This window comes from Apteryx rowi, unplaced genomic scaffold (assembly GCF_003343035.1).
Source record: "Apteryx rowi isolate R43461 unplaced genomic scaffold, aptRow1 scaffold_245, whole genome shotgun sequence".
NCBI classification, from domain to species: Eukaryota; Metazoa; Chordata; class Aves; order Apterygiformes; family Apterygidae; genus Apteryx; species Apteryx rowi.
The window spans coordinates 868,045-893,787 of record NW_020448808.1 but is presented as its reverse complement, the minus strand read 5'-3'; the positions used below and the strand labels follow the sequence as shown (position 1 = coordinate 893,787).

The 25,743-nt window shown below is 41.8% G+C and overlaps 1 protein-coding gene across 2 annotated transcripts in view; it reads right to left on the bottom strand.

Moving 5' to 3' along the window:
- Positions 1-25,743, bottom strand: part of GALNT10 (polypeptide N-acetylgalactosaminyltransferase 10) — an 82,174-nt gene that overhangs the window by 50,663 nt on the left and 5,768 nt on the right. Inside the window, exon 1 of one of the 2 annotated variants that reach the window (XM_026066658.1) lies at positions 17,165-17,215. The exons of the other annotated variant lie outside the window; for it this stretch is intronic. The gene's annotated coding sequence lies outside the window, so the exon portion shown is untranslated. Of the gene's footprint in view, positions 1-17,164; positions 17,216-25,743 lie in introns of those variants that run through there. 2 annotated transcript variants of the gene reach the window in all.

Here is a 25,743-nt window from a genome sequence, read left to right as displayed (position 1 = left end):
GCTCTGCAGGAACCTCCAGGACTGTTTGTGCCTAGCTGTGTTGTCTTTCCAGCAGATATCAGGGTGGTTGAAGTCCCCCATGAGAACCAGGGCCTGGGATCGTGAGGCTACTTCCAGCTGTCTGTAGAAGGCCTCATCGACTTCCTCATCCTGATCAGGTGGCCTGTAGTAAACACCCACCACAGTGTCACCCATGCTAGCCTGCCCTTTGATCCTTACCCATAGGCTYTCGACTCGCTCTTCATCCACCCCTAGGCACAGCTCCATACATTCCAGTTGCTCTCTCACATAAAGAGCAACTCCCCCACCTCGCTTTCCTGGCCTGTCTTTCCTAAAAAGCACATGGCCATCCATGACAGCACTCCAGTCAYGCGAGCTATCCCACCATGTCTCTGTAACTGCAATGAGATCATGGCCCTGCGACTGCACACAGATCACACAGATCATATGCGCACGGGTTACACTGGGCACAGGAACAACCAGCCAATTTGACACCTTGATATTTTAAAACTCTTGTCTGTTGTTTAGAGCGCTCTGGACTGAATTGGCACACCAGAAGAATCATTTACAAAGCTTCTTACCCATTTTACTGTTTGCTGCGATTCAACACTTGTTATAGAAACACTAGCAGTTACTCTAGAAATCGCATCCGTTTAAGATGAGAGTGGGACTGTCTGGGGACTAGATCTGAGAAATATTATGCAGCTCGGAGCCTCATGACACCCACCCTGCACAAGAGAATCCAGCATCCTCTGGCAGATATCCAGATCCCTATGAAGTGGCCAGGGAAATTCAGGGACACCAAAAATGGATCTACAAAAAAAACAAACAAATCCTTCCTCCCGCCCCCAAACACACCACATCAACAAAAAAGACATCCAAGTTGACTAATAAGGAAATGCTAAGAGTGTTTTTCCCARCTTGCCTTGGGACTCAGGCAACTTAAGCAAGAATAGCCAAGGGGCCTCCCTCTTCTGCAAATTCTAGCCTAAAAACATTCCTTGAAAGAAGATATCAGCTCACTGCTGTAGGCACTTGGGTGGATTGCTCTCCTTTTCAAACATGCTTAGAAGAAAAGGTGCTTCTTGAGCTCTCCCCCTCAAAAGAGCTCTCAGGGGATGTGAGACAAGTTCAAATCATACCTCAGAGGGTTCAGATGCACCTCTCCAGCCTCCTCTGGAGGAGATGACACCACTGGGCTGTTGGCTGTTTCAGAAGGGGCCCATCACTCCCTTACATCAAAACTCACCACAGTTCAGAAAACATCCAACATTCATCAGGCCAAGAAGCAACCTAAAGCCATTAAAAAGCAGTTGTGCCTGTCCCTTCCCAGGGTGAGCACCTCCAGGCCCTGGGCTGGAGTCACCCTTGGGTTCATGCTCTCAGTACAAGATAATGTGAATGGGGAAGTGAATTTTCTACACAGCTTCAAGTCATTCTCTAGAGAGGTCAGCAATAGAAATTTAAACACCCTCAGAGGAACGAACCAAACACACAATTTAATCACAGAGATACTGAATGAAAGCAGTAGCACACCATCCTCCAGTTCTGTTCGAAAGCCCCACTGTGTTATCTGCAGAAACCAATGCAGGCAGGGGGGACAGGAGACGGTCTAGGAGAGAGGTACRTTAGCTCTCTCAGTCTCAAATAAACTCATACATGAAGTAGTCTTTGAGCTGAGCAAAGCTTAACCCTGTTGAGGCCATATATGTCAGGTGGAAGACCTGAGTAATTTGCAAACTTCAAATTAAGGAAGAGAGGAAATGGAGTATGGGCATTAGTTAACTAGACCTTTCCAAACCATAGTATTGGACCGGAAGCATATAGAATATAGTCAGACTAAGTCCTGTATAGAACATATTCCTTGGCCCTCTCCTGGAGACTTAAAGGATTGATTTTTCATTTGTTTTCATCTTTGCCAGTGCTAAAAAGAAAAGGAAAGAAAAAAAGACTGCAGGGGGTGACATAATTATCCGTTCCTTTGCCTGAAGTGCTTACAGTGTTACTGCCCTGTAGAACTGAAGCTAGACAGAAGACTCACAGAAGATGAACAACATCAATCTCCTTTAGAATGACATACCTTTCTATAAGTACCATTTAAATCTTTAAGGCTAGACATATCCACAGATGGTCATGACAGACACACTGTGTTCTGGAGCTTTTTTCATCTTGGGAAGGTAAGTTATATTAGTTTATCCAATTCAGAAGTGCTCCATTAAGTTTTAATTCAACTTGGATGTTAAGGGTTTAGAATATTTTGTTTAATTGCATCACTTGCAGGCAAACACACAACACTTATATCGGTTTTGCAGGTCACCATTAAAATACCGTATTTGCAAAATCTGCTGTGAATCACTGACAAGTTCTGTCAACAATGTCTGCTAAGCATTAATTTTGAAGAGACAGTGTTAGAAAATGAATGTCAGTGTTTTTGCTTCAGTGACCTTTGCCAGCACCCACTACCAGCATAGCCCCCTGAAATGAAGGTGCAGCTGCAGCAGTCTGATCAGCATAGCATTTCTTGTTATAATTCAAAACCAACATAAGCAGACTACCCTCCCCTCCCCCCCCAAAAACCCCACCCCACACAATGCAAATAATAAACATTTGCCTTCCCTGACTGCAATTTTTATGCTCGTATCATCACTATTAGCGGAACAGCATGTAAAGTTGCAGGCAGCATGCCACCACGGACATAGGGAATAAATGCATGTATACACAAACGTCTGCCTCATTCCGAAAATGGCACTAGGCAAGATGCTGATATTGGTATTATTTTGGAATCTTCTCTTTTGGTAAAAGACATCTGAGCTCCAGAAATCTACACACAGCACACAGGGACCAGACTGCTACTTTTTTTAGTGGCTTCCTTCAGGCTTGCTGCATGGGATTTGATTTAATTATGCAAATTAAATAATTTGATGATATCCCTTCAATAGGAGCGCTAGACTGATATCTAAGCATTCTGCAAAACACAGCAAGTTTCCCAGCACTCACTTTTGCTTTAACTATTAGACAAGCTTCCCATTCAAGGGGAGCTACATCTTACCTGTAATACTCCATTCCACAYAAATTTTCACTTTTATCCTCAATTCTCATAAATTCTAATTACACAGTAAGAGGCATATTATTTTTGTCTGAAACCCAACACCATGTTCCACCCTTACCTACATTTTAACTGTAAATACAAAGACCATTGTTTGAATTCTGCAGTTATCAACGCCACATGTGTAGGCTAAGTCAGCATTAAACATTTGGRTTTTTGTTCCTATAAAACAGGTCAGCAAATAGAAACGCCAGGCGACAGCTTTACAAGCCTTCAGAATTTTCTGTTTTGCTCTACCTTAGCTTCTCATTTTGCAAAAATCTGTTCACTTTTTAAATGGTCAGTTGTAAATAGCAATGCAAAAATGGAGAGACTTCAAAGCATGAAAGGTTCATTATGATCATCTAGTCAAGCTCTGTAAGAGCACACACCATTGAATTTTACCCATTAATTCTACAGCAAGCCCATAGCTTCTGTTTCAGCTCAAGCACATTTTCTTTTCCTTAAATACTGGAAGTTGTAAACAACTAAGTGATTACTTCTCTAGCAATATTTTAAACTAATCTCCTGCCTGTTTCCATCCTTCATTTCTTTAAAACTGAAAATAAATTAGAGTAGAAAGGCATATTAAGCAACACATTGAAAATGGATTTAGACAGATTGCTGTAAATAAGCCCCTTCTGTTGTCTACCATGCTTTTACTTAACATTCCGCCAAAGGAATCGATTAGCATTCAAACGCCAAACACACAAAAATGGAATTTTAATCTTTTGTTTAATCACTATTTAGTGCGCCTGGCCCCAGCCCGAATAAAAGAAGAGCGGATAGAGATGTAAGCCAACTGTTTTCTGTACAAGAGGAGAAAAGATTTGCTGAAGTACATACGCAAATTGTGATGCCGTACAGACTTCCAAAATCTGTTCAAACATTTATTTTGCTGATTTTTGCCACATTCAGATCTAAAGAGCTACGATATTCAGCGACAGTGTTGAAAGAGGCTGTTTCACTCCAGGTCTCTTCATTTATCCTAGCACTCCAGCAAATACATCTTGCATTTGTGTCCTGTGACAGGATGCTGAAGATGACAGATACTCCAGAAGAATACCAGGAAAGGGCAGGGCAAACAGAAACCATTCTTTTATCCTTACCATGAAACAAAGTCACAGCCTGAGGCAGAAAGAGTGATATGTCTACATGCTAACTAGAGTTAGGTCATAAAATAAAAAATGGACGAGCTTSCTTTAAGAGCTCAGCTTTGGTTACGACCCCATAGCCATCCCTGACAACTGCTGGCTGTTTTCAGCAAGTGATAGGATACACCTGGACCTCTTCAAATGTTAATGCAAATTTAGCTTCTAAGGGCAAGAAGAAAGATTTCACTTCCCAGAAAGCTCTGCCTAAATAAAAGAAAGTAGAAAGAAGGGGTCTGTTTCAGAGCTGCCTCCGAGCAAGCATCCTCCGGGCAGCAACTTCCCTATGCTCTGCCCGCACCACCCGTTTGACAAGAAAGTCTTCCTCTGCCGTGCTGCAGCTCTCTGAACACTGCACAGCGACCTGGCTGCGTTAACACACGATGGTTTGAGATATACATGTTGGCACAAGCTACAGAGTTGGCAAGTTAAGGTTAACGCGAGCAAAGAATTCAGATTCCTATCATCATTCTGGCTGACACAGTGGAAGATTTAAAACAAGAACATGCACGTTGCGTACAACCTAGCTGTCGTGATCTGGGCCACAGCAAAATGGAAATAATTGTCTAGCCTCACCCCCAAGCAGTACCAGCTTCTCTCCAGGCTTCCCAAAAACCTAAAATACAAGAGAGGTTTTGGAAGCCAGGAATCATAAGGGAAGACAGGTCTGTCTGAACACCGGGAGGGATTCCCCTCCTGTTGTGGCAAAAGCAGCCTATTTTTTAACGATAGTGGGACCACCCACACTAAACGTAGGTAACTCTTTCTTAAGTAAATGGATAAAGTCTTATTGCACCATGAAGAAATAAAACTCTTTTTTAGCTTATCAAATATCTATTAGAATGAGTTGACCAACAAATGGATACAACACCCATGCAGAGCAACCAGCCTCCATCCTAGGTACCGGTATGGAAAACAGCTGGGGCTTTCAGATGATCTGATGAGAGAGAAGAAAAAAAAAAAAAAGAACTTCCAACTTCCTGGGTCAGGAAGCTGAGCATAACTAGTCAATCAAAGGTCTTCATTTATTGAAACAGAGATAGTATGCTATTTGAAAAAGAAGGCTGCTAAAAGCCTGTCTTGCAATCTATCCAAGTGTTTTCAAGAGGTAAATTTTTGGAAGCTATTTCAGTCCATCAAAAATTTAAAAGCCACATTAGTATAATCCATACCTTCAACATTTCAGAAGCTGTTAAAAGGCAACACAGGACTAGATGGCAGTACATCATGTGGAATGATTAAGTGCTTTCTAAGTCAAAAAAAAAATCAAGCACATCTTCACAGCTGTGTTGTGACTCAAATTCAAGTGACAGGTTCAAATCAGACCTAAAGGTTTCCCAAGTTCCTCTCCCGCCAGAAACACTGTTAAAGTTGAAATCCATGTTCAGATTTGTGCTTTTCTTTGAAAAAGTCATGCTTAGGGGTATGGAAATAACTTGCCTAGGTCCTTCAGGAAGTAGAGCCACAAAATCTACTATGCACACTCCTGAATCAGTCCCTATCCTGACAGCTAATTAAGTTGCAGCTAGACCAGAACCAGCTCAATGAATCTGTGCAGGAGGACACAGAGCAGAGCCTTGTCTGCAGAATGCCTGTGGACACTTGGTAGCTGCTTGCAGAGCTATTGAAGAAATATGCTCCTTGCAGGAGTCCAGGCGTGCAGCTCCTTGGTGGATAGGATGGCCTGCTGCTTTAGCATTACCCAGTTTTAGCTGTCTTTATGTTTTATGCAGAAAGCTTTCTGCATCAAGTGCTAGAGCATTGCTTTGTTCAACTAAAACTTTTTTCCTCTTTAAATTTCTTCAGTTAACTGATTTTATTCAACTTCAATTGCTGAAAAACCCTTAGCACAGACAAACTTTTATCTAGGAAAAAGTCCTGGTTCATCAGCTGATTAAGGTCTAAAGACATCAGCAGAGGACAGTGATTTGACATCTAGCTTAGTCATCTATCTCTACCAAATACTTTACAGTTTGTTCTTCACTTGCCTTTAGAAATATCATTATGGTCTTGCAGTGTTTGCTGTTCTAAACATACTGGCTGACTAATTTAATCTGAGCCTCCAAATGTACTATGCCTTTTCAAAGGCAATGCACAGCACTAAGCAGCAAATTCTGCCCTAGGTATTAGCACATCTTGCGACAGCACAGCTTAAGTGCACACTACAGTTTCAGTCTCCGACCATCTTTCACTTGTTAAAAACCCAGCTGGCCTATTTTTAGACTTCAGAACAGAACTCATTGCTTTAATTTGCCCATGACAGCTTTCTCTCATCTTTGCTGTTCACTAAAATGTTTAAAGCCCTTCAAATCTACAGAAATGCTATTTCCCACATAGTAGCATTTCTTAGCAATCTGCTCAAAATTGTGGAATAAGCTCCTGCAGGCATTTAGTTGCTTCACAAACCTTCTCAGTTTCCCCCAAGTAACAGGCACATTTCTTTGACCTTGCTTTAACATACAGCAGCATGTTATAAAATTTCCAAACAAGACTATTCCCTGAGCTTTCCTTCTGCCGAGATAGAAAACATGACATGTTAGTCACACTGCTTCAGGTACTACCATGAAGTGCTTTGACAGCGAATGCGTGAAGTATGGAGACTCAGATAAGTCATCTCTGAACTGCCATTCCAAGTGAGATTAAAGACTTCCCTTCTCTCCTTCCTTCCCTTTCTACTTTATATGCTTTCTGGGAACTCTCAAAACTAGGTGAGCTCTCCCAAGAAACTAACTTGCATATAGTATTTTATTGTGCATCTAAAAGTTTCATTTTGACTACAGTTTTTGGCAGAAGCTACAACGAAATCCTTAAAGACACACTTTGAATTTTTCCGCAGCATTTAGCACTGTCTGAAACAACTCTAAGTACAGCAAGCCAGAGAAAGAAGGAAGAACAAGCTGGTTTGGAAATCAATTTGAGAAAGGCACATCTGAATACCAACAAGCAGGTTCCTATCAGACAACTGCATATACCTGTGCTTCACTTAACAGGAGCAAAAGGCATGCAAGCTGTAGCAGTTCACCATACAAACATACTTTGGAGTACTACTTTGAAATCTGATTTGTCAGTTAGATTTATAGATTAGTCAAGTGTTTCTGCATATGCAGCATAATCTGCATTAAGATTTAATAGAAATGCAGGATTTATAAGACCTACAATTCCATCATTTCCATGAATTCCCTATACTTGAGCTATAAATTCCTGATCAGATTATAGGAATGTTAAGCCAATCAAGGATCGCTCAAATGAACACTCCTTCCAGATACTTTGCATACTAGCAGAGAATCGCACCTTGGATATCTCATTAAAGATACCACAATGAACATCCTGTATGTCCTAAACATACTGTTCATTTCACTTCTGTATCGTATTTACAGACAAATACAAGTTTTACAACGCCACTTGGGGCTGTAAGTAGGTGAACTCTAAACATGCGACTGCAAATTTGACTTTGTTCAAGTTGAAAAAGAATTACAGCATTTGTAGCTATTCAAAACATGTAGGAACTCCTGGAATTTGCAAGTTCCATGAAACATTTGCTTCAGATTCCACAGAAAGTGTAGCAGTCATTTTTAACCTCAAAGGACAGGAAAAAAAAGGAGTTTCAGCAAAAAAAAAGCTTAAGTGAAATACAACAATACTGGAAACCTGGATGGACAATGAATCCTTGGGAGAACCTGGTATAAGCACTGAAACAAGGGGGGAGATGGGTACTAATGTTTGAATAAGCTGTGAAGTGAGGACAGAACAAAAATCTCCCCACTAGACCCCCAAAGGAGCAGGTGGAGGTCTAAATATTTTACATAGGACAAACAAATCAAGAGAAAAATTATGCTGCACAAGTCTGTTCTGACACTTTTCTGATGTGTCAACTACACTGCCAGGATGCCTTGTGCTTTAGGATCACAATTAAGACAGAGACTGTACTATAAACATGTTTTATGAGGCAAGAGGAACTACTATCACTATTCATATTAGTTATCAGAACCGTGGTCTGGATTTTGCCTAGAAGAGTGAGCAGAGTACTGAAAGGGAGCCACAAGCATCACAAGTTCTGCAGCAGACAGTTGCCAGAACAGCGCTAGTGCAGATCAGATCGTTACCATACTTCTTAAGAATTGGGCTGATGACAAACTTACCCAAGTAAAATTCAACAGCACATGACAGAAGGTTGATGCCCTGGTGAGGGGMAAAGATTTGTCGGGATGTGGAATACACAGGCTTCAGAAATATAAATACCTTTGTTCTGAAAGGCTCCAGAAAGGTAAAATTCAATTACTGCTATTGAAAACTATATACAATTCACACAAACTCCCTAACAGAAATTACTTGGAGACTGGAATAGCAACCATAATTCTTATTTTATTTGTGTCAGGTACTCAGATTTCCAGTTTTATGTCAGCAGACAGAGCTCTTCCCATAGCAAGCAGCATATCAAACTTAAAAATTGCTTTCCCCCAAAGAATTTTGAAAGGTTCTGGAAAAAATATAGCTGTATTTTAGCTCTTTTCTTGAGCCTTTATCCATCTTTGCATCATTAGGAGTTATACATAAAATTAAATAAATATTTATCAAGAAATTGAAAGGAGGCTATCTGCTGAGAAGTCAAACTCCAAACCAGAGGATGGCAAACCATTAGACTACCAGCAGCATTCACCTGCTAGTACTGTAAGTAAGCCCCAGACAGACTGCACCCGCTAGTCCATCTCAGCACATCAGAGCTGCAGTCCAGCAGTAAACTGCCCTCGGACGTGTGGATGGATGGCACCGAATCCCCCTGCATCTCCCCGCCACGGATGCCTGCGGAAGAACGAACCAGGCCAGAATGATTTTAAGGAGAACCCAAGACATCAGGTGGCTTGCTGATATTTTCAGAAATTACTTTTTTCCTTGTTGTCTTCTGCTACCAGGAATAATCAATCACATACAAACATAATACTTTAGGAACATCACTTGAAAAAAATAATTCCAACTTCATTAAAGCAAAGAGAACTGTATACATTTTCCACAGTCCTCACTCAGGACCTGCAGCGCTGACACTGCTCACTCACCTTCCAGGCTCAAACAATTCCTAGTTCGACCAACAGTACTGGTAACCTGTGACAGCTTTGGTTTAGCAAATCAATTGTTTATCAGTTAAATGTACATATTTATTACTACTTCAGGTGGCGCCCTTAAGGAGCCCAACTCATTTTGCTTCCTAGTTCATACCACTATCATTAGCCTCTGCACGGAGCTATTTATTAGTAGCTATACAGTTAACCCATGCTTTTGTTTTTTTAGCAATGGAGTATCAGTATTTTCCTTTCAGATATTTTAAGAATTTTTAAGTAAATTCTCTACCAGCTTCCTGGCAGACTTGATGCTTCTTGACAGTGTTATGTTAAACTGAAATCATCAGCACTAAAAAGCAACATTTAACACGCCTCTTCTTCCCCAGAAGTTATTTAACTGCTGCTCAAACAACTAGCACACAGCATCAAGCAATAGAAAATGCATTGGTCTATGCCAAGATTAATCACACACTTCTCAGAACCAGACTTCCTGCTATTATCTCAGTACTTTAAAACATTTGAGCCATGCCACCTGCAATTTCCCCCTATTTATGCTGTCAATTCGTTTGATATACCTGTCTTTTGTATGCATCTCCCAATTCTCCTTTGACGGGAGGTAGTAAATAGAATTGGTGCCCACAGTGGCGAAAAGCTCTGCTGCCCGCTGCAGCGCGGAGCAGCTGGTCCGTAGCTCTAGGAGACTGCTGTACAGTCACAGCGTCCCAGTAAACAGTTTTCATTGTCAGGAACCAGGAGCCGCCACTCAAGACCAGGAACAAGTTGCATTATTCCACTTGGAACATAAAGTAGAGCTGTGAGCACACAAAAAAAACCCCCCAAAACCCCCACACCACCCCTATTTCAGCGTTGAAACTTCTAGAAAACCAAGAGATCAATCACAGTCTACAAAGATCTGCAGAACACACACATCATGCAATTAAATACAAAATGCCCACCATGAACTGGCAGTTGAAGGTTATTCCATGAGAAGTTCTGGGCACCTTAAAAACATGTTGAGTTTTCAATAATCGATAACTGCTTCTTACCAGTTAAATGCTGAAGTGAAAATGCGTACCTAGCAAGATAGCTTCTACCACTCTTCTGCTACTCCTCCCTCCACAAGGAAAGCACAGGCAAAATCCTCCGCAATACTTGTGTGTTGTGCATGTCATCTGATCACACCTCCCAGGTTTAATACTTCTCTCCTAAGCAAGCTGCTTGATACGGCTTGAGAGGTCTGCATGTACCACTTCCAAAAGGGCACGAAATTGTGACCTTTACACACCTTTACACTGTCCCAAGGCTTCTGCTCTCTTTACTTCCATCTTGGACGGAGATGAGACTGACCCAAGGTAAGGAAAGGATCAAGCACTCTACACTGAAATGCAGAAGCTAGAGGCTAGATCGTATTCGGGTGCATTGGCCCATCCTGGAGATGCTGTCTAGCAGTGACCACCACTTGACACGAGCAGCTGGAAGTTATTACTATGGCTCGTACTGCCAGTAGCAAGAGGGGCATAAGTCAGATTAGGGTGTAAGAGGAAAAAAATATTAGAAACTGCTAAGAGAAATCGGTTAGCCTGGTGAGAAGGTGTTTGACAGTCTCAGAGCTATTATCTCTGAGCACCTGCGAAAGACGGTTGAGATTTCCAAAAACTTAAAAAGGGCAAGCTTATCTGGGGAAATGTGGGAAAGACAGGCTGGGGAGAGAACTGCCAGATATGAAATCAATGTATATGCTTTTAGGTGTCACCTAAAGGGAGGCAGACAGCTGCTGACCATGTGAGTGTCAGGAACAAACCTAAAAACCATGCAACTTCCTTCTGGGACAAGTAACAAACCACACAGAAGAGACAAAAGATACACCACTCCACTAAATCATGCAATCACGAGTATACAACAGTCCGGTTAATGACAATATAAAAATTAGAATTCACTCAAATTTAATCAGAGCTTACAACTTTTGATGCAAACATTCAAGTCAGACTATCAAAATGAGCTTTGCCAATCTTTCTAGATCCTATAAAATTATTTATCTATTTCCATATTGGAATAAAAAGCATGCCTGTTAAATCTGCTGATGTTGCCAGCTGAGGGAAGAACAAGATTAAAATTCAGCAGCGGTCCTGACAAAACAGCAGAAACTGTCAAAAAATTTGGGATACAATTCAAAGGGTGAGTAAAGAATACATGAATTAACGGTACAAATGCAAGACAAGAATGACTTTTACACAGCTGTTCAACAGCTGTTTTATCATCATTTCTCACTGAGAGCAGAGCATAAACTGCATGAATCAGTGTCCTGTTTGAAAAGAGCAAGTTTCATCCCGAGATATTTACAGAAGCATTATAAACAGAAAAATGCAAACTAATCAGCGCTGACTAGAGCAGAGATGACCAGGCAGAAAGGAAGGGTATTACAGATAGTCCTATTTTCAAGACTGCTGCAAAGAAGAAAATGGAAAAATATGAAATTCCTGGAGTGTAACACAGCTGGAATTATGGAAGTGGCTTTTCAGTTACAAGAAAAATTCGTGTTTCCCATCTCAGGCCAAAAGGTAGCTGGACTTTGAGAAGTCTCATTTTACTGCAAGGGTCTTAGAGAGGTCTGTCCCTCGAGAGTACACTGAAATCCTTGAAGTCTGGAAGTCTTCACTGACTGGATTCTGGAAGCTTAAAGTATGTGAGGGCTGGACAGCTGGACAGTCTCATGAGCATCCAGTAGGATTCACATTAAAATTTACCACCACAATATTTTCCATTCTCCTACATCTATACTAGTTCTTTCAGAACAGTAGAAATATATTCTAAATAAACTGTGAACTATTTGGAACATTTCCTGTCTGTCAGGGTCATTACAAACCATAGGAGTTAGACTGATGATAAAATATAAATTCTCTAACGCACATAGTCCAACTTCACTATAGTGAAGCTCCATGGGACTGAGAAAAATTGCTGTATAGCAGGACATTCCCTATAATAAACATTTTGTAGCTTGTCGTGCCAGAATAAAGAACCACCCAATTTGACTTGAACATGTTTTACCTAGTATTTTATGAGTCTCACTTCATATTGAAAGAATACTGTTTAAGCATTGACCAAAAAAGAAAAATCAATAAAGAAATAAAATGCACAGTTGTACATAAGATACAGCAGAGAATGACTTATTTAAACACTTCAGACTTGCTTAGATGCTTGTTTTATCAAACCTTATTAAACAGGCAAAAAAAAAAGTTCATGCTGTTAGGGCTACTTCAAAGAGGGTGCGCTATTAGCAGGTCTTGTTCCAGTGCATTTGAACAGTTCATTGTACACATGATTTCTCTCATGTCCTCTGAAAATTTATGGTTGTAACACCTTACGACTCTGGCAAGACTGCATGGCTTACACAGAGTGCACGGAGACACTGAGCTCCATTTCACTTGTTTGGAGAAATTTTAAAACTAAACAGCTATTCAGTCTTGGATAGAAGTACTTTAAATAATTTAAAAGCCTCCTTTTACTGGGAGAGGGGAATGAAATATATCCTTTACCCTGGGTTCCGGGATTTCTTAGAACACAAGGGATAGCCGCCCCGGGGAGCATTCAGGTGAGACTTGGGCTCGGTAGGCTTGCTGAATGCCTTGTTCATTCTATGTTAGTCTCCTTAAGAGCAGTTAGAAATCAGAATGAAAACTTGTATTCTTGACTCCGYTGCAAGAAAGAAAACCCACAGAAAAACACTCCAACCCTGGAACAGCACCTTCTGCCAACATACAGGCACAACACCTTACTGCTCCTTTTCATACCCACCCCTTCGGTTCAAGAAGGTGAAATGTAGCTTAATACACATAAAACAAACAAGATGGTGCATTTCCAATGCTTGACCTGAGGATACAAAACTCTTATTTAAGAACAGCACTGTTATAGATTCCTACACCACACTGAAGGATACACCCAGATCAACAAAAGCCCTGGGCCATCACCAAATAGGAGCTCTTCAGATGCTGTTTCTGGTGACTGGATGTTCCCTCCATAAGGCCCCAGTTCACTGGCTTTAAAACAGGCAAAGATAACTATACAGAAGGGTTTGATGGTTAAGGGCAGATGAGCACAATGTAGAGAAAGCAAGAAGTCTCAGTGCCTCTGAAGAATGAGGCTCCACAGAAAAGCATTAGGAAGATCATCAGTTTAACATGCAGCATTTAAAAAAGGTTTTCAGAACAGCCTTTGCTATGTTAGTGATATATTCATTTTCTCTCCCTACATAAGCCTGGAAGCTTTGAAAATGGAGCACTCCCACAAGTCTTAAGCATTTGCAACTGTGGTAAGCAGACAGGAAGAGTTACTGCCATCCCAAAGTTTAACTGGACACTTGCATTTAACATTAGTCAGACTTTTACTAAGTTCCATGCCACGGCTGATTGCAGTAGAACAGAATTTCATTTGGAAAAAAGTTCATCTACTTCAGGCTCAGTGATTTTTAAACATTGTGTCTGACATTATGCGTATCTGTTGAGTGAGGAATCACCTTGAGGCAGTAAGCATGCTGAGGAAACCGGGACCGAAGAGGGATAATTAGTGATAACGAACCAGTCTTATTACCACAAAAGATGGAAGTTCAAAACTTGATCTGTATCATAAGTGAAGAAACAATCTGATTCAAATTGCCAATATCTGTTCTTCAGAAACAGGTTTTCATCTCTGCTCAAGAAAAAGTCCTGACCAGAAGAATGAGAGCACTAACCAGAGCAGCTTAGGACAGCCAACACCATCTAAGACCTGTTGGCCCTTTAGGCCAGTCTCCTGACCATAGAAAGCCTTCAGAAATCCCTTCTGTTCATAACAAAGGCCTATTTCACAGACACTTCTTGCAAAGTCTCTTTAAAAGAAATTACTGTCAGAGTACTACTAGATAATAATTTAAGATTAGTAATGAGAGTTTCCTCTTCCTGCAAGTCAGAAAAATATTTTGCCATTCAAGAATCATTTTGAAGGAATCATACCACTTATACAGCAGTAAAGCTTGTTGTAAGTTCTTATCAGAAGCGACAAACTAGAGGCATGAACATCACCACACCTTAAAACCTTTCGGCATAAGTGAATAGCTAGGAGTTCTGAACGACTTTGCCCAGGAGGTGGACACCACTACGTGCTCCATCTGACCTTACTAATAATCGCTCAAGCTTCAAATCTGCTACTAAAGTTTCTATTGTAAGCAACTATTTGCCTCTGTGCAAAAATGCTAATTTCATGCTCTGTAAACACATCTCCTTGTGAAAGACCAGCCTGCCTATAAAGATTGCTTTTGACAGCCTGATGACCATCTCCTGCGGCAAGGGCCCGAAACATCTTCTAGTAGGTAGCAACATCTGCTCTCCCCTCCCCAAAGGAGGGGGCAGACAGGGATGATATGCTTACAGGTGAACCACATATAATGACCTTTCTAAAAGGGAGCTGGAGGGTTTAGGCACTTACTTAACACAGAGCAACTTGACACTAAAAAAAGCACCAGCAACTGCTTTCAAGTAGCTGTATGTTGCAACATTTAATCAGCTAACTATTGTGAAAAACATTATCTCTGCAGTGCTAATCTTAGGGAAAGGATGCAAGGAAGATGAAGGCTGGGATAGGGAAGATTACTTTAAGCAACAGCAGGAACTGCAAGAGGAAGGGTGGGTACCAAACATCAGAAAGAGTCACAGTATTTATCAGAAGGAGCAGCAGGAAGTAGGCACTGTTTAGCCCTTACCACCAAAAATCAGCCACACCTGTGCTTGCAGTGAACAGATACTCCCTACGAGATCAGGAAACATTATGCCACATGGCAAGTTTTTCTCAACAGTGCCAGTCTGAATCCTGAACTAAATCCATTAAATACCTACCATTCTAATTTTGGATGTGGGCACATGCAAGACTGCTGGGAGACAAGATATACCTTTTAAGACAATACAAAAAAAAAAGCAACTGCTTTCCCAAAATACTACACATGGAAGTTACCACTTCTGCTAGMAGAGCAAGAGAATCATAAATATGCTAGGCCTCTAATGCTACCAAACAACTCGGCTTCAAATAATTCGGTGCTATTAAGACATGCACTGAACATGGATTCGGATCACATCTAACACACAAGCCCAAAGTCAACCTTGGTACTACACAGCAAGTTGCCAGAGTGAAGCAAATTCAGATGCATCTGAAAGACCAATGTTTGTATGAAGTACTCTCTCACCTCTCCTAAAGCTTTTACTTCTCTCCCAATATTGCTTCACAGATGCCTTTAACCAGACCTACCTCCTGGTACCTCATGTTATAAAATACTCTAGGGGCTGAATGTGTTAAGTGAACTAGTCTTTTTTACTTCGAAGAACATCTCTTGAAACGTGAAGTAACAAGCAAAGAGACTTCAGGATTTAAGGCTCCATGCAACACTCCCAGATTAGGAAATATTTATGTATTCCCATAAATTTACCACTGCGTGAAGAGGTAAGACAAGTTCACCATCCCAAAAGAGCAAAAACCAGAGCTTGGACRAACGTCAGCATTTCAACACTCCCATTTAGGACTGCTGTGCAGAAGCAGTCCGCATAGGAATGGATTTTTACCAGTTCTGTTAGGACAAGGAAGGACGGTAACACTAGCAACGAGATGTCAATCTTAGCAAAAGTAAAAAATAAGATTCTCAATACATGCAATTTAGCAGGATTACTTTCCTCCCCCCAAAAAAACCCTCACAAGCAAAAGAAAAAACAAAAACCCACAACCTCAAGTCTGCTATGTACTTTCAAGTACAACTAATCTTAGACTGATAGGCCCAGACATGTTTTTCCATGGTCTGGAGTAAAAACTTGCAGATTCTTTGAACAGACCAGGAGGGAAGCGGCAGACCAACAGCCTCTTTCCTCTACACAGCAGAGCAAAAACAGTTCACTGAGTTATGGTGCTATTCTACATTTGTTTTCTTTGGGAGCAAAGCAGGTTTAAAAGCTTTTTTTTCCTTGTTTGGAACCCAGCTCATTTCATTGATCTAGTTTACGGCATGTCTCCACGAAGAGCTGTATCAGCACAACTGAGGGGGGAAGCAAACTGCGAACTGGGGGCAAGAGCATCAAATTGCCTCTGCCACTGAGACAATTTGTGTCAAAGCCCTCCTGAGCACATACTGCTTGATTATTGGATTGTTATTCATCAGGTAGGAGAGTATATTAAGGTAATTCCCTCGCCGTTCTTCCCTGCTATCATTACCACTAACTCAAATTCACACTTCTGTCCTCCCTCGTACAGCAATATATACCAATTTCCACTTTCCCCTAACTTTTAGGCTTATTGAACCAAAGAGGTTAAGAACCTTTCAAAGCAGGAAGGTGCTTATGTAAAAGAGAAGGGAAACCTCCGTGCCAGCCTTAAAGGAATCAATAAATCCTTACTGGTAGGTGGGAAATTCAACACATTTTTGGCTGCTTAATTATACAACATTTTAACATCTCTAGACAATCGAATCTAGTTAGCTGCTGCAATTTAAACAATCTTCTCTCTATAAAACTTTAAAAAAACCCACTTGCTTTAGTTTTCACAACTGCATCAAGCCCATGCTAACATTTTACTCTCAATGACAGCCGAAGAAGATCCCAATTAAACAACAATAACTCCACAGCAATACTGTTCTACTCAATCTTCTTTGCAAGCTTCAGCAAGATCACTGCATGCAAAAAAGCAATGCTCATGTAGTTAAAAGCCTTCATCACTTAATCCTCTATCTTCAGTAAGACGCATTCTAACTGTCTGGAATAATTTTACACAGCAGCTCTAATTATAGTAAGCTATACATTTCATCTGAGAAGGAAAAGTACGAAGAATCTATAGTACATGGCGATGTGGGAAAAATCAAATACTTTTACCTCCAAAATTCCTTTACAGGCATTTTCAAAAGCAGCAGTTGTTTCAGATCAGTCAAGATATTCCAGTTAGGCCACAGGGACAAGAAACCGCCCCCAAATTCCTTAAAAATCAAACAAAAGCCATCTTTCTGCTCGTTTCCAATAAAGGTAGGTTCATTTTCTCTTCCTTAAAAAGAGGATGCAAGTCAAAATTCATAGCTACGAAGTACTTCAAAATATTCATATTAATCTTGAGTTCTACACAAAAAATACTCAATGTTTTTGATTGATGTGTCTGAAAATAAATACATAAAGTGACTCGTCTTTTAATCAGAAACGCTGACCCTTAGAAAATGACTCTTCAAAACGACGGTAAGATAACTAAGTGACCTACTGGGAAGGCCAACTCTGCTTTGGGCTAAGCACAGTATCCCTTATTTGAAAAATCATAGCTACTTGAAGACATAAATCAAAGTTTGCAGAACATGACAGCAGCACAGCCTTGCCAGCTGTCAGACACCAACCGCGGCGATGCTGTCACTCTCCCCGGCGGAAAACCTTAATTACCAAAGCAGGGAGCTGACAGCTCTCCCCAGCACGTGTGGCCACCTCCTCATGCAAGGGGAGAGGGAGAAGGTCTCAGATGAAGAGAAGCCTGGCTGAAAGATAACATGGGGGTGGGGAGGAAGAAGAGAAAAAAAAAGAAATCAGGATTTGCCGGCTCCATACACAGAGTGGCCGCTGAGCATTAGAGCGTAGGACAGCTGCAGCGGAGGGGCACAGGGCACTCGGGTCTCCTGATGAAGTTATGGCAAGAAACCAGAGCAAGCTCTAGAGATAGTGGAAACACCCAAGCTGGCTGGAGAAAAAACTCTGGAAAGCTAATGGACCTCAGCAGAACAGGAGGGAGCCCAGGTGGCAGGAAGGAACAAGCTTTCTGCTGTTGCACGGAATAAAAACACATATGCATGCGTAGGTCCGGTGAGAAGAGGTATGYGTTAAGCCTGACCCTGACGCTCTCACTCGCAGGATGAGGCCAGAACAAGGGGTGGGAGCACAAAGCCCGTGGTGCTGTGTGGAGGCACTCAGGAACCGCTCCTCCACGGCACGAGGGCAAAGCAAATACTTCTCCTCAAAGCTTGGTGGGTAGTTAACAGTGTCCACCTTTCCACTACAAGGGAGAAGGTACTAAACCAACTCATCTACCTCCCAACGAGCACCCATACTGGAGTCAAGAAGCAGAACTAATGCTCACACTAGTTGGAAGATTTCCCAGTACAAACAACTGGGTGCAGTGGGAGCTGTAGGCAAGGTACCTGCAGGACAAGAGCTCTCAAAGGTTGAGGGGATCTCACTGTCCAAAGGAGATGGTGGCCCAGCTGGTCACCACTTTGCCTCAAATTTGTAAGTTTTTTTCCATTCCCAACTACATCAAACATACTCAGGAACAATTCTGTAGGAATTGCCTCTTTTACTAGGTTTCTCGCACTTTCGCGGTCAGTGTTCAGGGAGGGCAAGGGAGAAATCAACTGGTTTCCCTAAAAAGCCGCACCAATGATGCTCACTGTTTCTTCATTAACCACCAAGTCTAACACTGAGCATTCAGACAGGTATCAAGCTTGGCTTCAAACACCACAGCTGTGCTACTTGCATTTCATGCTGCTTTAAATTTACAGCAGAGCATGATGTAGACTGCCTACAGTCCAACGTTTCTGATGGTTACCACTGCTACAGAAACTTGCCAGGATAAAAGAAAAGTTTCCAAGTTTCCATGCTTATTTTACAAGGTACAGTCTTCCCTTACCATATCTCAACTGGACAAAATGAGTTTCTAAACGTTTTTCCTGTAGAGCTGTTTTACAGAAGTTACTGAGGTAGCTACTAAAGGTACAAGTCAGATATCTATGCTTTTTCCTTTCAAGCTATCATCTTGCTTCTGCCTTCTCAAAAGGGGAGAGTTTTTCACATCTGAATGCATCATGTACACCTATTACATCCCACAGGGATTACATGGTTTTGTTATGCAAATACTGAATCGTGAAGTAAATACAGACGAAGACAGGTCAAAACACTCAGGATAAACTGGGATGCTCAAAGCATCTTTGTGGTTCAGGTAAGCAACCACTGAGAAAAGGTACATGCTATGAGCAGTAACTTTCAACTTAAATTTTCTCAATAATGCTTAGTAAGACAAAAAAACATGTCCAACTAAGTGCACATAACCAGTAGCTCTACAGCAACCTGCAGTCAGCAGAATCCCTCTCCCTGCCCACAGTATTTGATATTCATATTTAACACTGTCACTACACTACTGGAAAGCATCAAAACCCAACCTTCGGCTGAATGTTTCATTTGTTATAGCCCACCAATACAAAGAAGCATTTTATGCTCCTGTACAAACAAAATCAAGCAAAGAAAACTTCTCCTCTTTGCCAGGCATCAGTGAGTGCCTTTGTTCAGCTGCAAAAGAATTCAGCATAACCAGTTCATACTTAAAAATCAGTGTGCAACAGTGAACATTTGCCATCTCAAAGCACGGAGAGATTTGCTAGGAGGATTATGCCTAAGCAGTTTTAAACACTAATGTGAAGTAGCAAAATCCAAATCATTAGACTTGCATTCGCCTGATTCGGCTCCCTGCTGCAGGGCAGTGTGCCATGTTTCTCCGAGCGAGCAGCAAGGCCCCTGCTCAAGTAGTTACCCACTGATGCTTGCCACCTCTAATCTTCTCCTGGAATTGTCCCCCAGTGCCAGGCAGACTCCAGGGTTTTCTATGAGCACAAGCTGGCTTATATTTAAACTGGTCCAAAGCTGCAAGAAGGCTCTTTAGGGGTAAGATGGATGAGCAGGCAGATTCCCTTTGCTTACCTTGTGCTATACAAATCAGATACATCGTTAACCACGTACGTACCTTGTTCTGACATGCCTTTCACAAATAAAAGAAGAAAGCACAGAAAGCTATTGATAATGCTCAATCCCTACTTCCTTTTCAAACTTTCCAGAAAAGCTTCTGGCAACACTTCCCCTCTCCTCCACAACATCACAGAATTATGACCACCATTACTTGAGGAACTACTAAGAATAAATAATTAAATCCATAAACAATGTGTTACCTATTTGGAACCTCACTGTCTAAGGGGTATTTCTACTACCTTGTTTAAGCATCTAACTTTTAGGCACTTGGATTGTCCTTTAAGGACACCTCTTTCCTTCCTTCTGGATTGACCAGACTGAGAACACAGGCTGCTAAGTACTGAATCACATTGTAATGAGGTGTCTACAGCTAAGCCTATGAATTTCCCCTCTCTCTCCCACGCTATGGAAAAATGAATGGATTATGCAGTCGTGAGTCGAGCTGTCTGAATTTTAAAAGGACGCATGATGCAACTCCTAGAAAGTTTCATCCTGTCCCAGTAGTGGTCAAATTCACACTTGGAAGAATCAGGGCTTAACTCACCACATTTCCAAGTGCCTTTCAACAACCAAAGAGCTATTTATTCCACGTTCATCTCAAACTTCACATGCACATGTCTGTAACCATATAGTCCCTCTTCCCCCCAGTGCCATACACTTGAACATGCAAACAACATCTTGCATCCCATGWGAAAAGGCCCTTCTGGGCAAGTGTTCATTTCAAAGCAATGAAGCACAGACAAACAAGTACTGAAAAACCTTTATTTAAAATCCTTTATCTTAATCCTGAGCAGAATAGTTGTAACATTACAAAAATTCTGTAGCAGAGGGCCATATCATTGTCACTGGTGCACAAAACTCAATGTTTCCATATATTTAAATGGATATTTCTAAATTTTTGCCCTAGTGCTGAAAAGTTGCATACCTATTACAAATCTCATTTCAGTGTTTGGATACATCTGGTAGTGCTCTACCAAGGAAATGTCCATCTTCCACTATTAGCTACAGAGGACCAGTAAATAGCATACTCTGTAAGACCATCCATGGCAATATTTGTCCTAGTGTCCTTAACAGTCCTTACTAACATCTGTGTAGGTCTCGCAAAAAAATGTTTTCAGCTATCAAATCCCTGGACAAGGGCAGAAAGCAAGTTTTCTGGATTCAGACACTGAACATTTATTTCCCAAAACTTTATTTTCAACTTTTCTTCGAATACACTGCATGTAATATTTAGAGCTGCTGGCTTCCAGGAGACATTTGTCAAAGCCCATTTAGAAGTGATAACATCTAAAACATCTGCAGCTGGTTATAATGCATCAGGAAAATAAAGTTGTCTGGCATTAGTACTGTGCCAGTGTTCGAAGGAAAAAAAAATCAAAACCATATGCCTGCTCTTAGTTTAGTCTCAAGTGATCTATATTTTATAAGACAACTTACCATTAATTTTTAAAGTCCCATGAACTGAATTCTACTAATTGGACTTCTTGGGCTTTTTAAAACATAAAAAAAAAAAGCACCTCCAATTCCCATAATCTACCTGGTTTTGATCCTGCAGGTCTCACATCCAAAATCTTTCCAGTAAGAGGCCTAAGCTCCAGAAATTCTCCTATCGGAATGCTCTACCCAGAACACCTCCTTCTCCTGCTCCCCCAGAAACCTGCTTCCCATGATTGTTTTATCCAGGATACCACCATTACGGGTGCACAAGATGATCCATCTCCCCCTGCCCAAGGGTAACTTACATTATGGTGTTTAAATTTAAACACCATAATCTCAAATCAATACCGGCTTACCGATTCAGGTTAAGATAAAATGATAGCAGGGATTTTAAATGAGTCAGAAAATGAATTTTAACTCAAGCCTCCCATTTCTTCTGGGAACCATCCAAACATGAAGTGATACAGCTTTCCTGTTCCACAGGCTCAAGGTACATGCACCACTCAGCTATAAGGTATGCGAACACCGAGATAGCAAAAGCACAGCGCCTCGTGCCACGGGTGCAGTTGAGACTGCGGGGCTGCTGGTTTGCTCCCAGCGGTACAGGGGAGCAGGGACGAGGTTGCAGCAGTGCACCCGCAACGCRCTGCCGAGAGGCACGCTGGAAGGGACCCTCCCTTCCCCTACAGGGTTTCTGTAGGAGCTTTCATCCTCCACCTGCTCAGTCCGTTTTGCTTAATCTGCAGAGTTTATTCATCCCAAATTACTGTCCATCTGTCTGTCAAGCCTTCCAAGGTTTTGGCTTTAGAGACTACTCAAGGGAAAGCCTACATTCTGGAAACCTTGTGCTATTTCAGCAGTTCCCAGCAGTTCCCTTTGCCTTGGCTGCCCTCCTCCCCCTGGCCCAAACAGGCATTCCCTGCATGTAAAGGCTGATCCAACCGATATAACTTGCCTAACCAGCAGCCAGTGTGGGCAACCAGTGCAAATGGCAAACTCTCAGCACAAGCTCATGGCCTGTCCACAGAAGAGCCCCACGTTCTTGAGGCCAGGCCACCACCCAGATTCAGAGGGAAAGAACCAGGAGAAGGAAACACTGCTGGGCGAACTCCTCAAAATAAATATAACTTTTGCTTCAGACAGCAGCAAAATAGTGCAAGAACCATGTTAACCTCTCCCCTTTCTCACCTTCCCAATGTCTGTTCTTCTGTTGGTCAGAGACAAGCAACTGTCACACAGCTCTCAAACCATTACGCCTTTTTAATATAAGCAGCCCTAAACCTCCTTCCACTCATGCTGCTCTGGAGGAAGCATGTTTCACAAGCAAGGCAAATTTGCAAAATGCTTTCAAGAACACAGCAGGAACAGGGGAGCAAGGCTAGAGCTAAGAACCGACTCCTCCAGGTTAGAAGTTTTACAAAGGAATTTATTAAATACAGTGACAGAGAGGCTGAACACAACAGTTTGGGTTCACATCTCCTGGGAAACTTAAGGGAGATGTATTTGAACAGTCCTGTTATACCCTGCTCTCCAAAGAGAGCAACATTTTTCCTCAGCTGCATATAGATTAATGCACTCACTTATAATTACCTTTGCTGCTTAGTGTTTGACCTCAGTGTGAAGCTCTTGTTTGCACTGTGAGAATTGCCTCCCATCCTTGTTTCAGAACACAAAGGATTATTAGCTCTTTAAAATCACCTTTAAAATGCAAAAGAGAACATAATTATCTATAACATAGGTTTGGAAACACAGTAGACCCAAAGCGCTCTTACACTGCTTTTAAGCTAAGAACGCTGTTATACTGTCACTGAACTTGACCTCTCTCTGATACACAGCCTTTTCGGTAACAGACTACAAAGACCAAATTGCAGTTGCTGATCTATCAGCACCTTCGTTTCAGCACCAAGGGATGCTTTCTGTCTACAAACCATCTCTTCTCCCTGCAGCCAGGAACCAAGGCTGACAGCCTACAGTAGTCCAAGAGCTTGAACCCACCGTGTATCTGACCTGATACACTGAACTGCTGCTCAAACACTGCTTCTGTGCTAGAGCTTCTGGATATGGCTAGCAAGAGGACTGTGCTGGGAAGGGCTGCTGAGTGGTTTTACCATCCCAGCTGCAGAAGCAGGGTTGGTGAGATGTGACTGCATGCCAATCCAGCCACGTTTTGCTGCGGAGACACAAGTGAGCCAATCACTTCTGATCAGCAAACTACCTGTCTTCACAGCTCTGCCATACTGGCTTGCAGCTTTCAGAGTTTGGTATATAGTTTGTAGGGTCAAGAAAGTTGGGTATACAGAATACAGCCAGTTGGAGTATGCTTTTAAAATCCTAAAACCCTAACTGAAAAATCCACAGAACAGCAGCACAGTCCAATAAAACACTCGACCCATACAGGTATGCATGTTAAGATATAAAAAAATCACCATGCTGCTTAGGCTCCCGGCTCTAACCATTATTCATAATGGGAGAGAACCCCCTCTTTTCACTGATCCTAATAGAGATGGGCCAAGGACAGCACAGCTCGTTTTCAATGGCAAGTCTCTTAAGCACTTGTTTTTTTTCAAATCACCTAAACAGCATATTAAATTTRTAGCACCACAGCTGCATGGGCTGCCAAGAACTCCACATAATGCAATTTTTTTGTAAAGTATCATGCATCATCACTGAGTGTTTTAGAAACAGCCACAGGCTGTGCAGAAAAGCATTTTAAACAGCTGTTAGTCTATGTGTTGCACTGTCTTACGCAGCACTATCTAGTCTGACGTACCGAGGGATTTTGGAAACACCCTCTGTGGAACACTAGACACCTTTTCCATTACTGCTAAAGGACCACAACTAGACCACTGCAAAATCCTGAAGAGTGACTTAATGGCAATGTCAGTTCACAAAAAGGCAAACTGCTGCAAGAAAAAAAAACCAAAACCACACTTCATTTAAACTTATCTGTAACCCACAAGCAGCACAATATTACTCGCAACTCTTCACAGGCAATAGATCAACTCTGAAAGGAATGTACAGCCAGCTTTCAAAGTCTCCTAGAAAATGCCTGGAACATTTTAATAACTTAATTCTGACTTAAAGAAATCTTTAATTAAGACAGCATTTAGAAAGTATTTTCAGAATAATCTGGAATCCTGTGGAATGCGTTAAGGCTCCCAGGGAAGCTTGCCCTGGCTACGAGCTGGGATCAGCCCTGGCTTAGAGAAGGAAAGCAAGTCAGAAGCAGCCCACGCAATCCAGCTCTTTGCATGCAATGTGCCAGTCCACCACGTCAGTATTTGGCACCAGGATCACCCCTGCCTACCCTTTATCACACATATTCAAGGAGTTTGCTGTATTTTCCCACAGAGCTGACATTACCCAAATCAGTCTTACAGGACTTGACTTAGAAGCATTAACTGCTGCTTACTTTTACACTGGCAAGCCACTACTAATCCAGGCCCCACTAAAAAAGTAAGCGAATTAGGTCAAGGGAGCTTATGTGCTACTAAAATATGTTGCAGAGCACGTTATATCCACAGCTCAGACAGCACCTTCTCACTGGCAAGCAAGCAGCAAACAGTATCAAGTCAAGTCTAGATGGCCAAAGGGTCTTTGTCTGGATACCAACAAACTTTCCTTCACTCTTTAGAGAAGGCTTATGCCCCCCCTTGAAAATGGTCTGTTTATCGAGTATGTGCAGTTCCTCAGAGATTACTTTGAGTAGATTATACCCTGCTGGGGTGGTTTTATAACTTCAACTATAACTTTCTGAAGTACAGCAGATACTTTTCCATCAATAGAAAGAAAAAAAAAAAATGTAGCACTGAAAACTGGAGCAGAGAAGAGACCTTTTCTCTTTCTGAATGGTCTTCAAATAACTGCCACTGTTCACCAGCAGTTGCTCAAAGCAAAGCTGCCCATCACTCTGGTGCCGCTCTGTTCCTAGATGCTAAATTGCACTATAACAACAACAAAACACCTTAACATTTCCTCAGTGCTACTCTTCCAGTTTCTGCAATATATACAAGAGAAGAGTGTTCACATGATAGACATTTTCTTTCAATCTTAAGCTGAAGACCACGAGAGAAACCAAAGCTGCTCTAGCACACGACAGCAGGAGAGGATGCCTCCAAGACTGCGGCTTTAGCATAAGTGCTTCCAGCCTCAGCTGTGCATTAACCTCCTGTGGTGAAAGTTAGTCCCCACCATGGTGCTGGATTAGAGCCTGGGGAGTGCACATCCAGGCACCCTGGCTCGAACCCCCC